The sequence below is a fragment of the Vicugna pacos genome, chromosome 32 (genome assembly GCF_048564905.1).
Source record: "Vicugna pacos chromosome 32, VicPac4, whole genome shotgun sequence".
NCBI classification, from domain to species: domain Eukaryota; kingdom Metazoa; phylum Chordata; class Mammalia; order Artiodactyla; family Camelidae; genus Vicugna; species Vicugna pacos.
Genome location: NC_133018.1, coordinates 15,212,270 through 15,234,776, shown reverse-complemented (window position 1 = coordinate 15,234,776; position 22,507 = coordinate 15,212,270). Strand labels below are relative to the sequence as shown.

The 22,507-nt window shown below is 45.2% G+C and overlaps 1 protein-coding gene across 1 annotated transcript in view; it reads right to left on the bottom strand.

Annotated features, from left to right (window-relative positions):
* CCDC60 (coiled-coil domain containing 60) overlaps window positions 1–22,507 on the bottom strand; it is a 224,351-nt gene that overhangs the window by 181,831 nt on the left and 20,013 nt on the right. Inside the window, exons 2-3 of the mRNA XM_072953089.1 lie at window positions 8,494–8,650; window positions 7,553–7,644 (exon numbers count right to left, since the gene is read on the bottom strand). The gene's annotated coding sequence lies outside the window, so the exon portion shown is untranslated. The remainder of the gene's footprint in view (window positions 1–7,552; window positions 7,645–8,493; window positions 8,651–22,507) is intronic.

Here is a 22,507-nt window from a genome sequence, read left to right as displayed (position 1 = left end):
ATCAAGAGGGTCTACTGAGTGATCTACATCATGAAGGGAAAAAATATCACACTAAGGCACACCACTGCAATATTTTAAAGCAGAAAGGATAAAAGGATTATCGTAAAAGAATCCAGATAGTAAGACATTTTTACAAAGCACAGGTCACAAACCAAGGGACAAGAACCTGAATGGTATCAATCAGCTAACAGTAATATTGGAAGACTGAAGTAAATGTATCAATGTCTTCAAAATTCACAGTAAACATTATTTTCAATCTTGAATTGTGTATCTAGGAAAACTATCAATCAAAGAAGAAAAGATATTTTCAGATATTCAAAGTATTCAATATTTCTTAAGTACCTTTCTCAAAACGTGACTTTAAGCTTCCAGCAGAACAAATACATAATCCAAAAAAGTGATGGGGGTCCAGGTATTCAACTCAGGAGAGAGGTGAAAGCCCTGGGATAATCACAAAGGAAAACGCCAAGTCAATAGCCACGCCATGGGGGTCTGAAAAGAAACCAATTCATTTTGAGGGATGAAAATGGGGAGTCCAGGAAAAAAGAAGGAAAAGGAGGAAGAAAAGAGAGGAAGGAAGGAAGGAAACAAGGAAGGAAGAAAAAAACAAAAGAAAGAAGAAAAGGGTGAGAAAGAGAGGGGAGGGAGGGAGAGAAAGGGGAGGGAAAAGAGAGAGGAGGTGAGGGAGAGAAGTGGTTGATTACGTGATGCATTTGAGCATGTGGGAAAATGGTACTAAGATTTTTGTATTTTAGTTTTAAGTTTGGGGAAGAACTAACAATAGGTATGTAGTAAATAAAAAACAAGAGGCAATTACTATCTATAGGAAAAATAAAAGGTTAGAAAAGAAAGAACATGTGATCATTGTACAACACTTAGGTAAGGAATGGACATTATTTACATGGTTCTAATAATGCTAACACTAAATGCTGGTTTAAACAAAAATTGAGATAGTGTGTGGAACACACTGTGTGAAATGTATGGGGAGGGAGAGAGAGAGAAACTAGGGCGGGGGGTGTCATTACATAAGAGAATTAAATTCTTATCTTCCATAATAGAAATATAATAGATACTGCTTACAATTGACAACCCAATAAATAGCAGTATTAGTATGTTACTTAAAATACGGAGATAAATACCAGAAAAGACATCCCCAAATAGTGAACGTATTGCAGGACTGGGGAGTGACAGTGTATGAAGAAGTGGAGGGGACTGCTGAAATTTTGTGTAACTTTTATAATAAAATTTGGCTTTTAGTTATATACATGTATTATTTCTTGTCGAAATAAAAAATAATTTAATTTAAAAATATCCCCTCCAGCTGTTGTAGAGACCAGAGACTTGGGGGGGGGCAGGGAATGGAAGGAGAGGAACCAATATCATCACTCTGAGTATTTTACTTTACCAAGAAAAAGGTATAATCTCTGACCTTTAGTTTTTGTTGTTATTGTCTTTGTAGCTTTATTACTCAACTGGGAGATGGACATTACAGAATGTATTACTCTGCTTTTTTAACAGGCTCCATATTCTGCCACCTCGTTCAAATCTGGGATCCTGCCATTAGGGAGTTTTCTTCTCTGTTACACTTCTCTCCCATTCAGCAAAGAGGCCTGCACTGTGAGCAGGAGGAATTGAAATTCCACTCATGTGTCTCTCCTCAGTTCAGTCTGATTTTCAGAAATTGCAGTAAATCAGTGGCACTGAAAATTGCCCAATTTTTTCCGGGGGTGTTGGTTTGGCTTGATGAGAAAGCAAAAACAAATGGAGTTTATAAATGTAACTAATCAGGAAGTCAAAGAGAGGTTAAGCCTAATGGATTAATCAAGTTCCTCCGGGAAGTGAGAAGAAAAGGGTGGGAGGGAGGGAAGAAGGGGGTGATGGGGCAGGCTTTTGTCCAGACTGATTTAATAAGTCCTCCACTGGAGTCAGCTCTTGAGTGTCTGGGGATTTTTTTTTCTCTCTCTCTCTGTCCGTCCTTTCTCATTAGAGAGTGGAGAGACACCCAACAGTAGCAGTCTGGTGTGCTGAGTAGAGAGAACAGGGGACCAGGAGCTAGAAGATTTTGGCTGTGATTTCGGATTCTGCCACTTACTAGTTGTGTGACCTTAGAGATGTTCCTTCCCTCTTGGAGCTGATATTATGCTCATCTGTAAAATGAGGTAAGTATTCCAATTTTCCCAAATTATAAGGCTTGTAAAAGTCAACAGAGGTAACAGAGTATCAGAGTCAGAACTGGAGAGGAAGAGGGCAGACTGACCAGCACCCACAAGGACCTTGAAAAGGGAGGCACATGTCCCGGGTTTAGAGAGCAAAGGGGTCAGTGGTATTAGAGGAAGCTAGCAGTCAGGGCTGGAATATGAAAATCAGTGCAGATGACATTAAGGATTTTCATCTTTACCTTGAGAGCTATGAGAAGACCTTGAACAATTTGAAAGATGGCAAGGAAGTTCGAGATGATCAGATCTGTGTTTTGCGATTATTCAATTCTACATATTCTTCATGTGGACAAGTGACTCTCAAACCTCTGGCTCTTGTCCAAGACTTTTTCCTAAGTTTCATACTTGTATATTCAACTATTCAACCTATTGGACAACTCTCATAGTTGTTCCCCCAGGCACTCAAACTCAGCATGTCCTAAACTGAATTCATTATCTTCTTCCCCAAATCTGACTACCCTCCACAACCCCCTCCACCTTCGTCTCTTTGTCAGTGGAATCTGTGGCAGAAACTGCTAGTTGCCTAATAACCATTCTCCCTTCTTAGTAACAGAATCTTGAGCAATCTGCCTAGGAAATCACAGTAACACTCCATTTCCCAGCCTCCCCACAGCTAGTTGTGGCTATGTGACTGAGTTCCAGCTGATAAGATATAAGCAGCAGCTCTGCTTCCAGGAAATCTCTTTAAAGGGGCTTCATTTTGTACTTCCACTTGTTCTCCTTCTTATATCCTGAAATGCAGGTGTAATGGCTGGAACTCCTGCAGCCATTTTGTGCCCTGAGGACAGAACTACTGTGACAGGGGGGTAGAATAGATACAAAGAATCATGCTCTCTAAATATTGAAGAAGTACCAAACAGCCTTGGACTGTCTACTTTCTCTACTTTCATCTAAGAAAGATTCTTCTTTCTTGTGTAAGAACTATATTTTTGAGTTTCCTGTTACTCACAGTTGTACCTAATTCTAAGTCCAGCCAGAGTCCTGGGATTTCTTCCCTACATCTAATCTTGTACCAAGCTCTGTCTCCCAGCTATCCTGGCTCCAATCCTCTCTCTTTTATTATTCTTGTTTGAACCACATCATTTCCTACCAGTATGACTGCAATAGCTTCCTGACTCCCTGCTTTTAACCTCCCCCCACTGAAACCCACGCTCAGAGAATTTCCATGTTTTCCTTAAGTTATCTTTCTAAAACTCAAAATAGCCTTGTTACTTCTGAAGAATCATGGAATTACAGATGCTTAAAATAGAGACCTTAAGAGGCCCTTAGAGGTCATTTCATCTGGATTTGTGAAGTTTGTTTGGCTTGATGAAAAAGAAAAATCAAATGGAGTTTTCCACTGGGCCTTTGGCAATAAAATATAAACTATTCCATATATAAAATGTAGAAGCACACATTTCTGGAGGAGATGCAAAATTGTCAGCACCTTCTCCCAGGTGTTCACCAAAAGCTAACAATCTCTTTGTCTGACCTCCTCATTTTACAGATGGGGAAACTGAAGCCCGCAGAAGTTAAGTGACATGTCCATGGTCACAGAGAGATTCAATGGCAGAACTGGAACATAGCCTCCTGTTCTTTTCTCCAAACAAGGGTTACCAAGTGGCAGGCAGCAAGGATGCAGAGGCCTCGTACCTCTCTCCTTGAGGACTGAGTGTCCATTTTCACTCAGACTACTTAGATGAGACTCACATTGATGATGAGGGCCGGGGTGTGATTTGTACCAGTGAATACAAGGACTCTTAGCAGAGTTATTAATTACATACATTTCTGTTTACGGGAGAATAATACTCTTAGCCCCATTAAGCACCATTATCAATGCATGATCTAGTAATTTCAACATAATGAAATTAATATATTTCAGAGGAATGGAAGGAAATATCTATATGTGCCACAAATGGGATTATTTTGAGCTAGGAAGTCCTTGAGTCAGCAATAACTGTTCTGATTTTCACCACACCTACTTGGTACAGTGCTTTACACTTCACTTACCATTTTCACATACTTTATTATCTTCTTTTATTCTTCCAGAAATTTGGAAAGGGAGTAGGACAGAGAAAACAGTGTACCAATTGGGAATATGTTGGTTGCAAGCAACAGAAAATACAAGCTCTAACAGCTTAAGGAAAAAAGAAATTGGGAGGGATGGTAAGATTGTTGGCTCATGTAACTGAATTGCCCTGGAATATTCTGCTTCAGGAATGGTTTGATCCAGGAGCCTATGCTATCACTAAGGCTCTGGCTTTGTTTCTGGATGATTCTCTTTGCTGCTGTGTCGGCTTCACCTTCAGGCTGACTCACAGTGGACTCCTGTTCTCACATGTTCACGTCACAAAGTCCAAAAGGGAAACAGATGGGTTCATGTGGCAGGTTTCCCAGAGGGCAGAGCATTTGTCTGTCCCAGAAACCTTAGAAAACCTCTCCTCACATCTTATTGGTGTGAACTGGGTCAGGTGCTCACCCCTCAACTAATCATAATGGATGACGGATATAGGTACTTATTGATTTGAACCAATCGGGGCCCACTCTAGCACTGAGGGCAGGATCAATCCCGCCAGAAAATGACAGAGCTAAAGATGGTGGGGGTGGAGTCACCTGCAGAAAAATGTGAGTGAGTGCTCTTGGTGGAAAGAGGGAGGTGGTTTGGAGAAACAACCTACAGTGTCCGTTGCACGATGGGTGGGAGAGGTGAAAAGGCAGTGCCCAAACAACACACAGATTCTGACCCGCAGAACAAAGATATAAATTCAGGGGTTTTGTGTCAAATCTTGTACTAGCAACACCAGCTTCTCTAGAAACCTGAAGAATTTCCCTACCAACGTTTATACTTATCCACCCAGCTCGGTTCTCAGGAAAACACTGGAAAACTCTTGACGATTGTGCTGAGCCAAAAACTTCCTGCCCACGCCCAAACAAAACACAGAGCCCAACTCCAGATAATAAAGGAAATAAGAGTGTACTTGGCATTGTCCTGAGGACTAGGAATTCTCTTCAGTGTTGTCACGGGAAGTAACTGGACAGAAGCAAGTTCCATTTATTTGTATCATGACCCCACCCTCTTAGAAGTCAAGTTGACTGAGGTTTAAGGTCGGCAAGTCAATTTTTTAGGTGGCAAATCAAATCACAGTGACTGCCACCTCCCCATCCCACTGCTTTTTCCAGGATTCCAATTCATTTTAACAAGAGTCACCTATGACTCCAGGGCCTGGAACTGGCCAATAATACATCAAACTTCCTATGAGGTAGGCAATACTGGTATTTCTGTTTTATGAATGAGGGCATTTCGACCCAGGTAGCTACAGCATTTCCTTCAAAGCCAGTGTATTATAAAAACTCAGCCTTTCCCTCCTGGGTGTATTCTTAACTACGCACACAGGATGCTTCATTTCTGACACTTCTGGACATCAGATGTGTGTGGGTTTCTCCCAATTCTCCATGGCACCCACTGGGTGTCCTACAATTTAACTCAATCCTAACACTGTCTACGTGGAAATAGTGTCGATCCCGCAAGTAAAGGTGCAGTCCCACAAGACTGTTCCTACTCACTTCGATGCCAGTCAACAAGTAGGTTCCCAGGTTACCCAGAACTTCGGTCAGACTTGGCTATGAATCAGAGGTTCCCATGACCCTAGTTTGCTAGAGCAGCTCACAGACCTCAGGAAAACACATATTTACCAGCTTATTAAAGGGTATGATCAAGGATAGAGATGAACAGCCAGATGAAGAGACATACAGATGGACAAAGTCTGATAGAGTCTGGAGGGACAGAGTGTCTGTCCCCGTGGAGCTGGGGTGTGTCACCACAGGACATGGCTGTGTTCACCAACCCGGGAGCTCCCCCAGCTTCCATACTATTGGGATTTTGATGGAGGCTTCATCACATGGGCATGACTCATCATTAACTCCATTTCCAGCCCCTCTCTTCTCTCTGGAGAAAGGGGTGAGGGGCTAAAAGTCCCAAGCTTCTAATTACAGCTTGGTCTTTTTGGTGACCTGTCCCCAACCAGAGTCACCTCATTAGAACAGAAGATGCTCCTAGTTTTCTTATCACTTAGGAAACTACAAGGATTTTAGGAGCTTCTGTGCCAGGAACCAGGGGCAGAGACCAACATCTGTTTTCTAGCATCTCACACTCAGCTAATAAGTGTTGAAGGCACTTCATGTGTGACTCCCACATGCCACTGTCTTCTGCAGGCACTCGATGCAAGGACACACTGTGGTCTCATTTGGAAGCACGTGGAAGATGTTGGGTTGGACAGTTCTCTCCTGCCTGGATTTGACATCAGAGCCCCCTTCCCCATCACCCATCACTCACATCCGGGAATAAAAGCCTTGACTGAAAGGCTTGTTACAGGGCCCCCTGCTCAGGACACAGAAAGTACCAACAGGAAGCATGTGCTCAGGAAACATCAGTGCTTCTGTTGATTGAAACAGACAAATGGAAAAGCTCCCTGAGTCCAGGGGACATTCTGAGCTGAGGGGATTGTGGTGTTATCAGCCACAACCTGCATAGCCAGAAATGGGAGAACTTGGGAGATGGGACCCTCTTGGTCTGAATAACAACCAATCGCTGATAAATACTGTCCTGTGGAGACCCTTGGAGGAGTGCCTGGGGTGTTTTGTCAAATGAGTAATTGAATTCTCTCTGGGAAGAAGCAAGCATGGCTTAGCTAACCCATTTTTGGGTGGTGGTCCCCAGGTCAACTTAAGGCAGAAAAGCCAAACCCATAGGGCATTTTGACGTGTGCACGCTTGTGAGCACTTCTGACTGCATGCAGTTTTATGTGTACGCTGGATCGCATCACCGAAAGACTGCTCATTTCACACACAACTTTTCACAAGTTTCCCTGAAACCCTGACTTCCCTCCAGGTGCGTCAAACAGAATTTGAATCACAAAATCAATTGGAGTTGATCTGTCTACAGACTTCCATCCTCTTCTCCTCCTCCCTCCTCTCTCCCATCCTTTCACTTAATAAACTTTAGCTGAGCCCCTGTTAGGGGCCGGATCCTGTGCTGGCTGTTAGGAAGTCACAGATGAACAAAGCTCAGTCTGGAGGGTGGGGAGAGGTGGTTTACAAGCAGTGGCTTTTAAACAGGCGTGATTTCCTCCCCCTTCCCGAAGGGGACACTGGGAAATGTCTGAAGGCATTTTTGGCTGTCAGAACTGGGGAGGGAATGGGGGCGCTGCTGGCATCCAGAGTGGGTGGAGGCCAGGGATGCTCTCAACATCTGAGAATACGCAGGACCAGCCAGAACAAAGGATCATCCAGCCCAAAATGTCAGCGGTGCCAAGGTTGAGAAATCGGATCTTTAATGTGGAAGAAAGAATGAGACTCACTGTTCAGTCCCGGCTCTGCCTGTTGCTGTCAGAAGACCTGAAGCGAGTCTGTTGGCCAAGTCCCGTGACCTCTTTGAGTCTCAGTTTTCCATCTGTTGGAGGGGATGAACATAGTTCCCTCTTAGTAATGATGGAAGAGTGTCTGGGCATGAATCAAGCTGTTTAGTACCTCGCACAGAGCAGGTAGCTAAGATAGAATAGCCATTTGGCTTCTAGGGTCTACAAGCTACTGGCAGGTCCTGGTGAAATTCCAAAGGTACATTTATTTATTCTGAAAGGAAACACAAAGGGATTGCCACGCTCTCTTCCCTTCCTGATATCATCATGACCTGTAGCTAGACACGGGTTTGTGCATTGAATGGTTTAACGCCCCAGCCCCTGGCTGACCACCAACTCCATCAAGGCAGGGACTGTGTCTTCTGTTGTCCCTTTCTGTATTCCTAGCACCCAGCAGCATCTGGCCAGATGGTATCTATTCACTGATTGGAGCCAGAGGGTGTAAGTTGAAATCCTGGCTTAGCCACTCACTGGCTGTGTGACCTTGGGCTAGTTACTTAACCTTTCTGTGCCTCACTTTCCTCCTCTGTAGAGTGGGGATAGTGTCTACCACAAAAGTTGCGGTGAGGGTTAAATAAGCTGCCATGTACGTCTAGGGCCTGGCACCTGGTTAGTGATGCTAAGAGTTTGTTGTTGTTATTACCATCATTGCTTTGTTGTTGTTTTTAATCTAGTGAATGCCACTCTATCACCAGATAGCAGCACACAGGGGTAGACCCGCCTCTGCCTTTGGGAAGCGTCTATTTCTGTGAATCATTTGGAGAAAGATCTAAGTGTGCAGAGAAGCTGGCAGCTCATCTAAGCAGAAAAGTAGAAACCAAAGTGATTTCTTGTGGGAGGTTCACGGGGGCCCCCTGGGTCACCAAACAGCCCCTCTCTCTCACCTGGAAGAAATGAGAATTGATTGGAAGCTTGTCCCATCTGAAAAGGTCTGTTGGCTGTCAGAAACGGTATTTGAATGTTGTCAAGGATGCTGTTGGTATTTGGTCCAGGAAGCAAGTGGTTCAGGATGATTCGCTGCTCCAGGAAGTGAGCCAAACTCTGTGGAGACACAGAATGAGGTCCCAGACGCCTGCTGGACTACACTGCTCCCCTGTGTAGCGGGAAGAGAGGAGAACCGAGGGGCGGATAGGGACTGATAAATAATGGGAGGAGACCCAGAAGGAATCAAACCAGGGGGTGAAGGGAGGCTGGGAATAGGGGGCAAAGGATGAGAGCGGATCATAAAGGGAGGAAGAGAGGTTTAGAGCTCCGAAGACTGAGAGCAACTGCAAAGATAATACCAGTTGCCGGGAACTGAGTGCCTGCTGTGTGCCGTGTACTTTCCACACCTGCACTCAGGTGGTGCTCCTGATGACATTAACCCACGTGTGTCAGACCTCATCAATCTGTGGCTGATAAAAAGCTCCCACTTTTTGTATTCATCCATACACTTACTCATTCACTCAACCAACATTCACTGAGCACCTAGCATATGGCAGAAATGGTCCTAGGCACCAGGGACACAGCAGAAAAGCAGACAGACCATCAGACCATACTCCCTGCCTTCAAGGAGAGGACATTCTCCTGGGCTGAGGGTCGGTCAACAGTAACAATTATTTCTAGCCTGTCAGGTGGTGAGGAGGGCCACGAGGGAAAGAAAGCATGGGATGGGGGTGGTGAGTGGAGGGGTAGGGCGATGTTGCAGTTTTAAGAGCGGTCAGGAAAAGCCTTTTTGCAAAGGTGACATTTAAGCAATGACCTGAAAAAGGCTGTATATGAGTTCCAGTGTCGAGTGCAGCCGAGGTGACAGCAGAGAACGTCGCATACAACATCCAGCAATTCTTGTCCATCAGCCTGGTGGCCGAGAACTGAACGCCAGGAAATAGCGTCAGATTCCACGGGTTAAGAGTTCAGTCCCACAAGACCCCCAACCTCACTTCAGATGCCAGTCAAAAGCCACAGTTGTTACCTGTACCTATGACTTACTGGTTATAAATCAGAGGTTTCCACAGCCTCCTCCTCAGATTCGACTCATTCCCTAGAGCGGCTTAAAGAACTCAGAACTCACTCCCTGGGTGCCAGTGTTTGACGTGGCGTAAATACTCCATATATGACGCTGGCTGTTGCTGGGTGGGCAAAGGAATTTGAGTACAGAAACAAACTGGAGAATTCTGCCCCAAGCCCCCTTTGCCTGCAGCATCTGTTTTAGGGGAGAGGGGGAGCTCTTAAGGATCTGGATGTGGGTGCTCTGTCTCCAAAAGAGTTGACAGAACTCCTCAAACCACCTGATCCTTTAGTTTCTCCAAATGCAGGAATGTAAAACCCTCCCTGCTCGCTAAAGACTTGGCAATTTCATTTTCTCAAACAAGGGCAAAGCCTGTTCTTCAACTCCAATGCCTATGGGTGACGTATAACACTCTAAACACTTTTCTAGGTGATGAAAGTAATCGAGTTTCTCAAAAAAAAACCCCAAAAAGTGAGGTTCCTGATGGAAGTAGGGAAGGGGTGGGCATGTTTTGATGATAAAATAGAGTACCTGAAATCCTTGTGAACCAGGGGGAGGGTGGTTGGTCCCCCACCATCTATCCACTCACCAGACTGAAGTTGCCTGGAAATTCGGGGATCTTGAGCTATTATCTCAACAGACTAAACTCACCCAGGCAAGAGAACCACACCTTTGAAAACTTCTTTCTCCCAGAGGACCTTGAAAATAGAGGCTTGTGGCAGAGACAGGCAGATTCCTGTTAATACTAACAGCTCATGTTTATTGAGTCCTTGCCCTATTCCAGGAACCACACTAAGGGGATAATAATCACGATCTCAGTAAATCCTCAAAACAAAACAAAACAAAACAAAACCCAGATGGTAAGTACTACTACTACTATTTATTATTATGACCCTTTAATAGAAGATAAAATGGAGGCTCAAAGAGGTTGAATAATTCAGCCCAAAGTCGAGGAGTTCTTAGACAATAGAGAGGATTTGAATTCAGGTATGTGTGACTCCATTCCATTGTTCTGACACTATGCTGACCTTGGGGTCAACTAGATATGGGTCAGAGCGCTGGCCTTCTCTTACCAGGTGTGTGACCTTCAGCAAGTCACTTAACCTCTCTGAGCCTTCCTTCCCTTCCCTTTGGAAAAAGTATAATAAAACATCTGAATGGTTGAGGGGTGAAAAAAAATACAGAAAGTGCCCGGCTTTGTGTCTGTCAATAGAGACGCTTGATCTTTCCAACTCTTACTAACAATTCATTGGAAGAATGAAGATTTCCCCTCCTTAGCATGCAGAGTTAACTTGGAACCTCGGGCCGTCAGCACTTCTCTGATCTTGGCACTAATTAGGTACAGACATCATTTTGCCTCTGTCACGTATAATGAAAACAATTGTACAGAAATGGGATTTCTCATATGTGTTATGAGAGTTTTCTTCTTCTTTGAAAAGACTACCTCACTTTCCCCCACTTTTCATTTCCCCCTCTCCTTGCCAGATAATCAAATACAGAAGTGATATTAACCTCCCAACCACTTCAATCAAAATGCGCATCCCAAATTTGAAAACAATTAAAAAACCTATTATCTCAGATATAATGTTCTCTGGTTTTGTGTCTATTTTCTGCCGCGGCATGAATGGCAGGTAACGTTCTCACAGTAGGTGCCTTCTAGAAAAGCGACGTCTCCTCCTCTGCCTGTCAGTCCCACGGCTCCCCTCCCGGCACAGGTCATATTAAAAACTCACATGCCCTGGTGTACTTTAGTCATGTACAAATGCATTCAAATAATTGATTGGTTTAATGAGTTCTCCATCTGTCTTTTTTTTCTTTCTTGACTCAGGAGTGGGTTTCAGAGAGAGGAAGGGACAGACCCCCTCTTGGGAGGTCATGCACTGAAAGATGGGAGACTCCCTGGCTTGGCTCTGTTGCCCTGGGGTTCCACACCCCCTGATGATGTTCGAAATGGTTTCCCCAAGGAAGAGCATGCCCTGAAGTGTGTTATGGTGCTGTGGTGGCTGCAAAGAAAACAGGACCCCTAGACATAGCTCAAGAGAAAGAGAACACCTCAGTCACTCCTTGTGACTTAAGTTGGGGTCAAACAACAAGTATGGAGCACCTGTTGTATACCAAGACACCATGCCAAACAGTAGAGATACTGAATCTACCAGATCTTGAAGACTATTAAAACAAAAACAACTCCTTGAGATTCCTCAAAAAACTAAAAATAGACTTACCATATGATCCATCAGTACCACTCCTGGGCATATACCTGGAAAGAACTCAAATTCGAAAAGATACATGCACCCCTAAGTTCATAGCAGCACTATTTACAATAGCCAAGACATGGGAGCAACCTAAATGTCCATCAACAGATACTGGATAAAGGAGTTGTGGTATATTTATACAATGGAATACTACTCAGCCATAAAAAGAATAAAGTAACACCACTGGCAGCAACATGGATGGACCTGGAGATCGTCATTCTAAATGAAGTAAGCTGGAAAGAGAAAGAAAAATACCATATGATTTCACCCAGATGTAGAATCTAGAAAAGAATACAGTAATGAACTCATCTACAAAACAGAAACAGACTCAGACATAGTAAACAAGCTTACAGTTAAAGGGGGAAGGAGGTGGGGGTGGGAAGGGATAAATAGGGTTTTTGAGATTTGCAAATACTACTATATATAAAATAGATAAAAAATAAATTTCTTCTGTATAACACACGGAACTATATTCAATATCTTGTAGTAACCTATTATGAAGACCAATATATGTATGTATACATATGACTGAAACATTATGCTGTACACCAGAAATTGACACATTGTAACTGACTATACTTCAATTTAAAAAAATAAAAATAAAATAAAAAAACTCCTTGGATCAGACACATTCATAAACTACTGGTGGAAATACAAATTTTTGCAGTCCTCCTGAAATATAATTTAACAATATCTATCAAAAGATTTAAGAGATATGCATGCCCATTCACCCAGCAATCAGCCTTCTAATCACTTATGATAAGGTGATAATCACTTACGTGTGGAAGGAATTGGCTATGGCTATGTTCTTTGCAACATTTCTAAAAGCAAAGGGAAAAGACCCTTGAAAAATCTAATCGTCCAATGACAAGGAACTACATAAATGAATGGCATAGCCTTAGAATGCAACACCATGAAATCATTTAAAAGCATATTCGAGAAAAATATATATATTACATATATTAAATATCTATTAGAAGTCTATGACTGAATTTTGTTAAAGAAACTGGACAGAATACCATATGTCATGATCTAAACTTTATGGGAAAAAAATACGTGGCTATGACGGCACGGGGAAAAAAAAAAGACTGGAAGGAAATGTGTTACTCTGAGAAAATGAGATTCAGGGTTCTTTTCATACTCTCTGAGCTTTTTCTGCTGCAGTATTTTTCCTCCAGTGATAACACATTACTTCTTCAGTTCAGAAAAGAAAAAGTCGTTTCCAAAAGGGAGACCTGGGAACTATCGCTGGAAGTAAAGTGGGAACACCTGGGAATTAAAGCAGGTCTGGGGACTAGCTCCACAGGCATGCCTCCTTTTCTCTGCAGGCTTACTCCGCGCTCTCCCGAATCCCTGTGCCTTCTGCTAACCCACAGTTCTGCTTCCTAAAAACCTTGTCCTGCTCCAGGTCCATCAGAGCCTCACTGACCGGAGGTCAGCCTCCACACCCCCACTACTTCAATGGCAACATCTGGCAACCTAGGTCTCTTGAGTATTCCGTGGTCCAGTCCTCGTCCAGGAATACTCACAGTACACCTAGTCCAGGCAGTCCACCCCAGGGAGATGATAGGGAAAGCTTCCTGGGCACCCCAGGTTGCAGCTAATGCTCTAGCCCCTTCTGGCTGTCTCCATGTAGTTAACCCCAGTCCTCTCCCTGGGTCTGTCCTCTGAAGCCCAAGTTTCAGCACCAGACGTCATATGTGTCTGGGGCCAGGAACTGCAGCGAGGTGGCCCGGACCCTGTGTGCTGGTCTCCCTCTGTCCTGCCTGCTGCATTAGAGCTACGGCCAATGCTCCAGTAAGACCATACACTACTTGGTCTCTTGGCCTTTGCATATTCTGTTCCTTTTTCCTGAAACAATTTTCCATACCTTGTTCTATATTAACAACTCACCCATCCACACTCTTCCAATAAAAAGAGATTCTGTAAAACTGGGTCATGTGTTCCTTTAGGGCCCCCAGCTCCCTGTATTTATTTATCCATTTCATAGCATCTTGCAAACTGTATTAGAGTTTATGCCGCCATTACTTCTCCTTACTACTCCATTAAGTCGCAATGATTGTCATCACGTTCCAGATGATGAAACAGAATTAGGACAGTGGAGTGTGTTAGTCAGGGTTCTCCAGAGAAACAGAACCAAGAGGAAATACAGATATCATAAAGAGCTGATTTGCAGAATTATGGAGGCTGAGAAGTCCCCAAACATGCAGCTGGCAAGCTGGAAACCCCAGAGAGCGCATGTACAGTTCCAGGCTGAGTCTGATAGCCTGAGAACCAGGAGGGCCAGGGATACACAGCCAGCCCCCAAAATGTTATCAAGGCCCAAGAGCTGGTATTTCAGTTCAAGTTCGAAGGCTGGAGAAGACCGATATCCCACCTCAAATGGTTTGGCCAACGGGCAGGTGAACAGACCCTGGGTGCAGGAGCCCAGCCACGCGCCGCCACCTTGCACAGGGCTGCTGGCACCGGATCTAGACTTTTCTTCCCCAGATGCACAGGGGCTTGCTGGGTCTGCTGTGCCAAGTGGTAGGGTTGTTCAGGGGATTTGTACCCTTTTTCTTTTCCTTTCTCTCTTTCAATCTCATCAACTGCCGCTCCTCAGCTCACAGGAGGCAGATTCTGAGCCTCAGACAGGTATTGATATTGACAGAGGGGCCCCACAGCCCAGCAGGGGATACGGTTTCAGGAGAGGGGCTGAGCCAGCTCATCAAGATGGCTGCTCAGCACCCTACGGCAGCCCCAGTTACTTGATTCTGAGCAGCGTGAATATGGATCAGTTAGAGGAAGGGGGCTCACCTGGATTAGGTGGGTTTTGTTTTTGTTTTTGTTTTCAACACAGAGACAGTATCAAAGAGGACTTCAAGGTCACTAGCTGCACAGTCAGAAAAACCATCTCTGCCCTTTGCTACCCATGTGACCTTGGGCAAGGGCATTCACCACTCTGAACCTCAGTTTCCTTATCTGTAAAATGAACATAATGATAATCAATGACTCAAAAGTAACCTCTCTCTTAGGGTTACGGTGGGGCTCCCAGGAGATGCTGTTCATAAAGCACTTGGCATGTTGCCTGGGACATGAAAGGTCCTGAGATGGGTCTATTATTATCTCCATTAGTCTTCCTGGCTCTGCCTTCTGTGGTTTGCAGAGATTCTAATGTGGACCCTTTGGTTCTTTTAATGATGACTAGCATTTATGGGGTGCTTATGCTGTCTCAGATTCTATGCTGCTTGCTTTATTTGTATTAATTTATTAAATCCTTATGCCAACCTCTGAGGAGTGTATATTTTTTACACCCCTCCCCATTTTACAGATGAGAAAACAGAGGCACATAGGGTTAAGTAGCTTCCCCAAGGCTACAGCTGGTGAAGACCATGCTGGGATTTGAACCATGAAACTCTGACTCCTGAGAGGCTCTGATCATATCTTTCCCAGCCTCCTAGTTTTATAGTTCATGAAACTGAGGCCCAGAGAGGCTGAAGGTCTAGCCAGAGGTTGCACAGCAAGTCAGGGGGCAGAATCAGGGCTAGAACCTGATGCCAAACCCAGAGGGGTTTTCATTCCCCTACAACCCTTCGCTACCAGTGCTAAGATTTCCAAGGCTCTTACTCAATATATTTGTCAACATCTGCAACCAATTTCCTGGGCACAGACAGGCAGGAGCCCTGGGCAAAGTCTCTTTCCTTTTCTCCTCTCTTTATCTGCTAGTGCAGGTGAGCAGCTCACTTAAGTCTTATACTCGCCAGCCAGCTCCCTAGAGCTCTGATGGAATAATTCATGCAAACATCTTACTCTCAGGGCCATCTGCATTCAAGAGAGCTGCTGGGAGTGGGCAACGCTTAACCCAAAGTAATGAATTCCTAGTGGCAGGATTTAAGGCAACTGTGCTGGAGATGTTTCACGGTGGGGCTTGGAACTCACTGGACCCCTAAACCACACTACTAATTTATTCTCTCTGGTTTTATTCATTCAATGATTTGGTCAACTTGTTGGTCACTTTCAAGGACCAGGGACTTTGCTTGGTGTTGGCAATACAAAAGTAAAGATGGGTGAGGGATTGTCCCCAACTTTGGGGAAGGCAAAGAAGGGAACAGATGACTACAGTTGTGATGGTGCATGTTATGTGATGATGCCATGGAAACGCATACCTCACTACCTGGGCCCATCAGGGTAGGCTTCCTGGAGGAGGTGTCATGAATTGAGTTTTGAAGAACTGATACAATGTCATCTCTTCCACTAGAAACTGAGCTCCGTGAGAGGAGGGACTTACAGTGCTTTTTTTCACTGCTTAGTCCCTAGCAGTTAGAAAACGCCCAGCATTGTAGGTGCTCAATATATATTGGGTAAAAGCATGCAGAGGAAAATAAAGACCCAGGAAAGAATCCAGACAGAAGAAACAGCCTGTGCAAAGGCATGGGATGCAACAGGGCAGAGCACATTTGGGGATGGCAGGAAGCTCACTGTGGCTTTAGCACAGGATGGGTAGGGGTGGGTAGATGAGCCAAGGCTGACGATCAGAATGTGAAAGACCTTGAAACCCTAGGCTGAGTTTGGACCTGTGAATGGACTTGGCCCTGAAAACAATGGGAGGTTATGGATGGGTTTTAAGTAGGGAGGTGGCCGGATCACCTGTGCTTTAGAAAGATCATCCTGTCTATTGTGCGGAGAAGAAAACGGGGGTGAAGGAGAGATGGGGTGTCAGAAGCCCAGAGTAGCATCTGTTCAACTAGTCTGCACGAGCACTCCTAGCAAGAAGGCCGCACTTGACTGAAGGGGCGCACAATGGGGTGGCTATCGAGGCTGGAGGGAAATCTGGTCCCTGCTGCACCTTCCCCGACCTCCCACTGGAAGGCACATGGGCCTGTGGAAGGCCCTTCACCATCCCACCAAAAGAAACTTCCCCTTGTTAAAATTCTGGGCCATGGGGCCTTGTATTAAAGCTGATATTAAGCCATAAAATGTAATATGTTATGACACCATAAAATGCAGCGTAATTGCTATAAAACCATAAAATGTAATGTAACAGGCGCCATGTCCATTACGCCGCTTCGCAGTCTAAAACAGTTAGCGTCCACTCTGCTTTCAGACACACAGACAATTCCTATTCATTGCCACCTCCGGAGGAAGGTACGGGATAATCAACCCAGATGAGCCTGAGCTGTAAGGCCAGCGCAGAGGCAGGATGCAGTGTGGTGTAGAGGCCACCCCCAGGCTTTGTAGTAAGACAGAACTCGGGTCCAACTTTGTCCAATAATGTCTAGATCAGGACCCCGAAGAGATGAGCCGAGGATGGGGATTCAGGCTACGTTTCTCTTGTAATCACATCTGCCTAGCTCCTCCAGGAGGATCGTGAAGCCACACTCAGGTCTGGCCTGGGAGTTGGAGAAGGAAAAAAGAGGACCTCTGGCTGGAGATGGAAGAGCCATGGGCCGGTCTATTGCCCACAAGCCCCCAACAAGGTGAACCATTGGATCCCTGACCACAGGTGTGAGCTGCAGCCACGCCTGAACTTACGTTGAGCCTCCGAGCACTGACCAGGCTGGCTGCTGCTTCCCACCCACCTTCCAAACTCACCCAAATTTCTCTCGTGGCCCAGTCGAACGCACAACCCTCCAGGGGAGGTAATTTTGGGAAAAGGTTTTAATTTAGCTAAGAGGACATGATGTCAAGTGACTGGGAAGGGAAAGCAGAGGGAGCTGGCATGGCTTCACAGCTGGTGAGCGCTGTGGAAGGGGAAGGGGGGCTGTGGGTGCTCCCCCAGTGGGGGCTAAGGTTGTCTAGGAGCTCAGGAAAAATAGAAGTGATGGATAAGTGGAGATTTAGCCAGGCAAGACGGGTGTGGTAGAAGAAACTGGTGGAGGAGAGAGAGAAAAGAAGGAAGAGGAGGAGGAGGAAGGGAGAAGAGGGGGAGGCGGGGAGGGGAAGAAGGATGAGAGGGAGGAGGGAAGGAAGGAGAAGCTGATTAAGAGAGAAGAGCACAAACAGGAAGAGCTGATGAAAGAAGGAAGCAAAGAGACTATGAGAGAGAGGGACAGAGGGATTGGAGAGAATTAGGATTATAAGAGCACGTGTTTAGAATACAGAAAAGAAGGATGGTGTGAGGTGGGCTGGAGAAATAAGCAGGGACCAATAACATATAAATACACAGAGATCAACACACACATCTATGTAACCTGTATTGTATACACTTAACAGCTCACCCACTCAACACACAAGACGCCTCCACGTCTGTCCATCCAGAGACCTGCACATAAACACATGTCACTCCCTACCAATACCCCTCCATCCCCTCGTGCCCCAGGAGGCAGCAGAGGTTCCTTCCAGTCAGATCCCGAGCAGGGTCTTAGAGGATGTTACCCAGGATCCCGTGTGTGGTGCTCCCCCCACTCGCTCAGCCGGTGGTGGGGCGGGTGACCACAGCCATCCCACGGCAGGGAGCCCTCCTCAGGGGAGAAGTGATCCTTCCGACAGGACAGCAGAGCCTGACTGTGTCAAGCTTGGGCTTGGCTTCTGAGGGCTTCGAGAGGAGCCCTTGTTTCCGCTGCATTTTACAACTCACTTCACGGTGTTATTAATGAATGTAACAGGCCCATAAAAGCGGGGAGGAAATGAGGCAGCAGAATGTCCCCGCTGTGAATTCTGGTGAGGCGCCCAAAGAATCAGCGAGCGGGAAGGACACAGAGCCGGAGGCCAGGGAAGGGTGGTTGGGAGCTGGGGTTTGAAAGCAAAAAAGAACAGAATGGACAACCCAAGGACCACTCCCCTCCGCCCTCCACTCCCCCTATGGCTTAGCTGTCTGCGTGTCTGCGTGTGCCTGAGCACATGCTTGTGAGCAAAAGCCATGCGCACGCACATCTAAGGATGCCTGTTGGGTAAATACCTGTGTCCAGGTAAACGGGAGAGGGAATCTAAAACCCCAGGAGCAGACGCTCAGGTTTTCTCAGGCTAGGGGAAGACATATTTTCTCCTGCACCACTGTGCCCCCTGCTATCTGTGTATTGAGGGCATTTTTTTTGGGAAGGGAGAATAACCAGCAAATTTACTGTGGGACAAATGAAAGGAAAATCATGATTTCAACATTTCTGCTAATTCTTAGTGTGCAGATGGAGACCTGGGCTAGATGCGTCTTTCTTTTATGAGAATGAACCATCAAGAATTTTGAATAATGCCGAGGATGGTCCTGGAGCTTGGAGAATTTGGAAGATATTCATTTGCTTAACAAAATAAAATCAGACTTCGCAGATATCCTCTGGCGGGGAAGTTGGCAAAGTAGGTAGACTGGGGGAGTGAGAATGCATAAATAGAAAAGTATCAGGCAAAGGACGTAAGGTGGAAGTCAGTCTGTGAGAAGTTCCCTAGTGAAGGAGCCTTCAGGATGGAGAGGGTGAGTGTTATATTTTAAGTTGTTTCCTATTCCACACTGTGCTGGAATTCACTCCTGATATCCCTAAATCTTCCCTAAGAGTCTGTGTATTAGTTGAGGTAAAGGTTAAGCTGCTGTAACAAAGAACCCCCAAGTGCAGTGGATTAAAAGAGACATTTATTTCTTATTTGTGAAGCAAGGCGAGTGGTCTGGTATAGGTCAGACTCTGCTCTTCATCCTTGCTTAGGGACCCAGTTTCTTTCCCCAGCCTTGTCCTCCTCTGCATGGTTAGGCTGCCTCCAACCACATCTCTCTGCCTTTGGATAAAAGGGAAGGGAGAAAAAGAACACTATGCACAATTTTCTTTTAAGCAAATGTGGCTCTATGTAACACATTGCTTTTGCTCACCTTCCACTGGTGAATTCCATCTTGCCCCAGGGGAGGCTGGGAAATGTAGTCCCATAAATCCATTTAATAGATTTCTTAATCTATTAAACACACTTTTGCGCCACTATGCTCACCCAGTTTTGAATTTGTATTACCACAAAAAACCTTTATCTTAGTGGTTGACTTTCAGTCCATTCTGAAAGCAACATCCAGAAGTGCTGCAAAAACATATTGTTTTCTGATCAAAATTCTCTAGTGGCCTCCCATATGCTCCAAGTAAAAGCCAAAGTTTTTAGACCACATACCAAGCTCTGTATGATTCCCAGCCCCATCCACTTCTGACCTCAGCTCTTATGACAGACCCCTTGCTTACTCCCTCCAGCTTCTGTCTTCTTCAAACATGCCAGGCACATGCCTACCTCAGGGCCTTTGCACTTGCTGAACCCTCTGAAACACTCTTTCCCAAGATATGCATGTCATGTGGCTCATACTGCCACTTTCTCATCCAGGCCTTCCCTGACCCCACCCCATTTATATGGCAATTCCGTCCCTTGATATATAACAATGATGTGTGTGTGTGCACATGTGTGTGTGTGTGTGCACATGTGTATGTGTGTGGTTTATTTTATTGTCCTTTTCACCCATTAGAATGTAAGCTCCAGGGATGGGGATTTCATATGTGTGGGTGTTCATATGTGACATATGTGCGTATCTACAAAAACTGTTACCTTCCTTCCAAGGGCACTCTCCAGGTGGGGGGACCCTAGTCACCAAAGGTGCAGAGGTGGGACCACACAAGTGATCATCAGAGACTCCGAAGAGCTAGCCTCCCTTTTAGGGAGTGGTAAGAGATGAATGCAAAGGAAGGTTTGGGAAGTTCTGCTGTTACTTGGAGCCCAGTTGCCCCGCCCAGGGAACGGAAACTTCCCTGGTCCCCCATCCCCTACTTCAGGGCTGGTTCTTTTAAGTTCCAAAGGAGAAAACAAACAAAAGCATTCCCAGCCAGTCCCCAGTTTTCTGACAAGCAGTGTCACAATATTGATGGAGCAATTAGATTTTCTGCTGAACAGACATAAGCCCTAAATAAGGTTCCGGTTAGAAAGCTACTATCTGAGATGCTGCCTGTACCTGCCCTGTCATACGTCATGTATTTCATTAGGGTCCCCAGAGGCAGACAGAGCCAAGGAAGCGGGAAAAGTTCAGGATCTGAGCACTTTGCATCCTGCAAGAGGGGCCACTGGGGTCCAGCAAAAAGGGCTTTGGATCTGAGCTTCAAAAACCAGACTTCTGGCTAGGAGCAGCAACTCACTGTGTGACTTTGGGCAAGACATTTCCTTTTCCGGGCCTCAGTCACCTAATCTGCAAACCAGTGCGGGAGGGAGAATGTTCACTGGTCCCTAAGGGCTCTTGAATATTTGCAACAGCTTTTTTAATGGAGGGCTTATGATGGGCTGAGCACTTTACTTAGATGATCTCATTTACCCCCAACAAGAATCCTGTGAGGTGAGCATTATTATGCTGTTTTACAAATGTGGAAACCTGAGGCTCAGAGAGGTTAAGTAACTTGTTCCAGGTGACACAGCTACTAAGGGCTGGGTTGGGATTTGAATGTCAGGACGGAGCTTGCAGTCTCAACCATTTTGTTTTAGGTTTCTCACCAACACTCTTGAGGGTTTGGGCTATTTTTAACCTTACAGTCTGGGGGAAGATTATTTATCCAGGGTCGCATACAGTTAGGTCTGCACTGCGAAATGTCAGTCTGATGGCGGGCTTGCTCTCCCAACCCCTGGGCTGTCTTGCCCTTGGGGTGGAATCATGCGTGGGACTCTGCCGAGGGACTTGATCCTGACAAGGCTTGGTGAAAGTTTTATTGACGTGTTATCCTGGCAAAAAGTCAGACTGCATCCTGCCTCAAGCTCCTCTTGGCCTCCACTCAGATTCTCTGCAGCTGAAGTCTGCAGAGAGACGGCCAGGCCCGGGGCTCGGAGGCTGCAGCCAAGGTGAACTTGATCTCCTGCTCCCTCCCTAAACAGCTAGGTATGGGGCAAAGCGGGCAGGGCGTCCCTGAGTACCTGCCACTTGCTTTGGGAATCAGACAAACAGAAGAGGCCATGTGGTTGCCTGTGAGCCTGGCTGGAGTGTCAGTGCTGGTCAGGGTGCAGGGAGAAGGGCTCTCATGCTTTCTGTGGGTTTGGCCGCTCTTAAAAATGTCCATGACCTTGTTGAGGAAGGCCTCATTGAATATATAAATATATTTGCATAGAAACAAGACTGAAAGTTTAGCCACTGAGCAGCGGTTGTTTTTGTATGGTGAGGTTTCAAGGATATACGTTTTAAAATTAATAGACAAGTTGGGAGTCATTTCAGAAATACTGAGAAATTGAGTGGGGAGGGATAAATTAGGAGTTCAGAATTTGCAGGTACAAACTACTATATACAGAATAGATAAACAACAAGGTCCTCCAAGGTATAGCACAAGGAACTGTATTCAATATCTTGTCATGGCCTAGGGAGAGGGTATAGCTCAGTGGTAGAGTGCATGCCTAGCATGCATGAGGTCCTAGGTTCACTCCCCAGGACCTCTACTAAATAAATAAACCTAATTACCTCCCTCCATTAAAAAAAATATAAAAATTTAAAAAAATCTTGTCATGGCCTATAATGAAAAAGAATATAAAATGAAAAAGAATATAAAAAGGAATATACATACATATGTTTAAATGAATCACTATGCTGTACACCAGAAATTAACACAACATTGTTAATCGAATATACGTCAATTTAAAAAAATTGAGTGGAAAGTACAGTGTTCCTATAAGCCTCTCAGTTTGTGATCATTTGTTACGCAGCAATAAATAACTAAGACACAATATAAAACAGGTATCCTGACTTCAGATTCACCTCCTCACTTG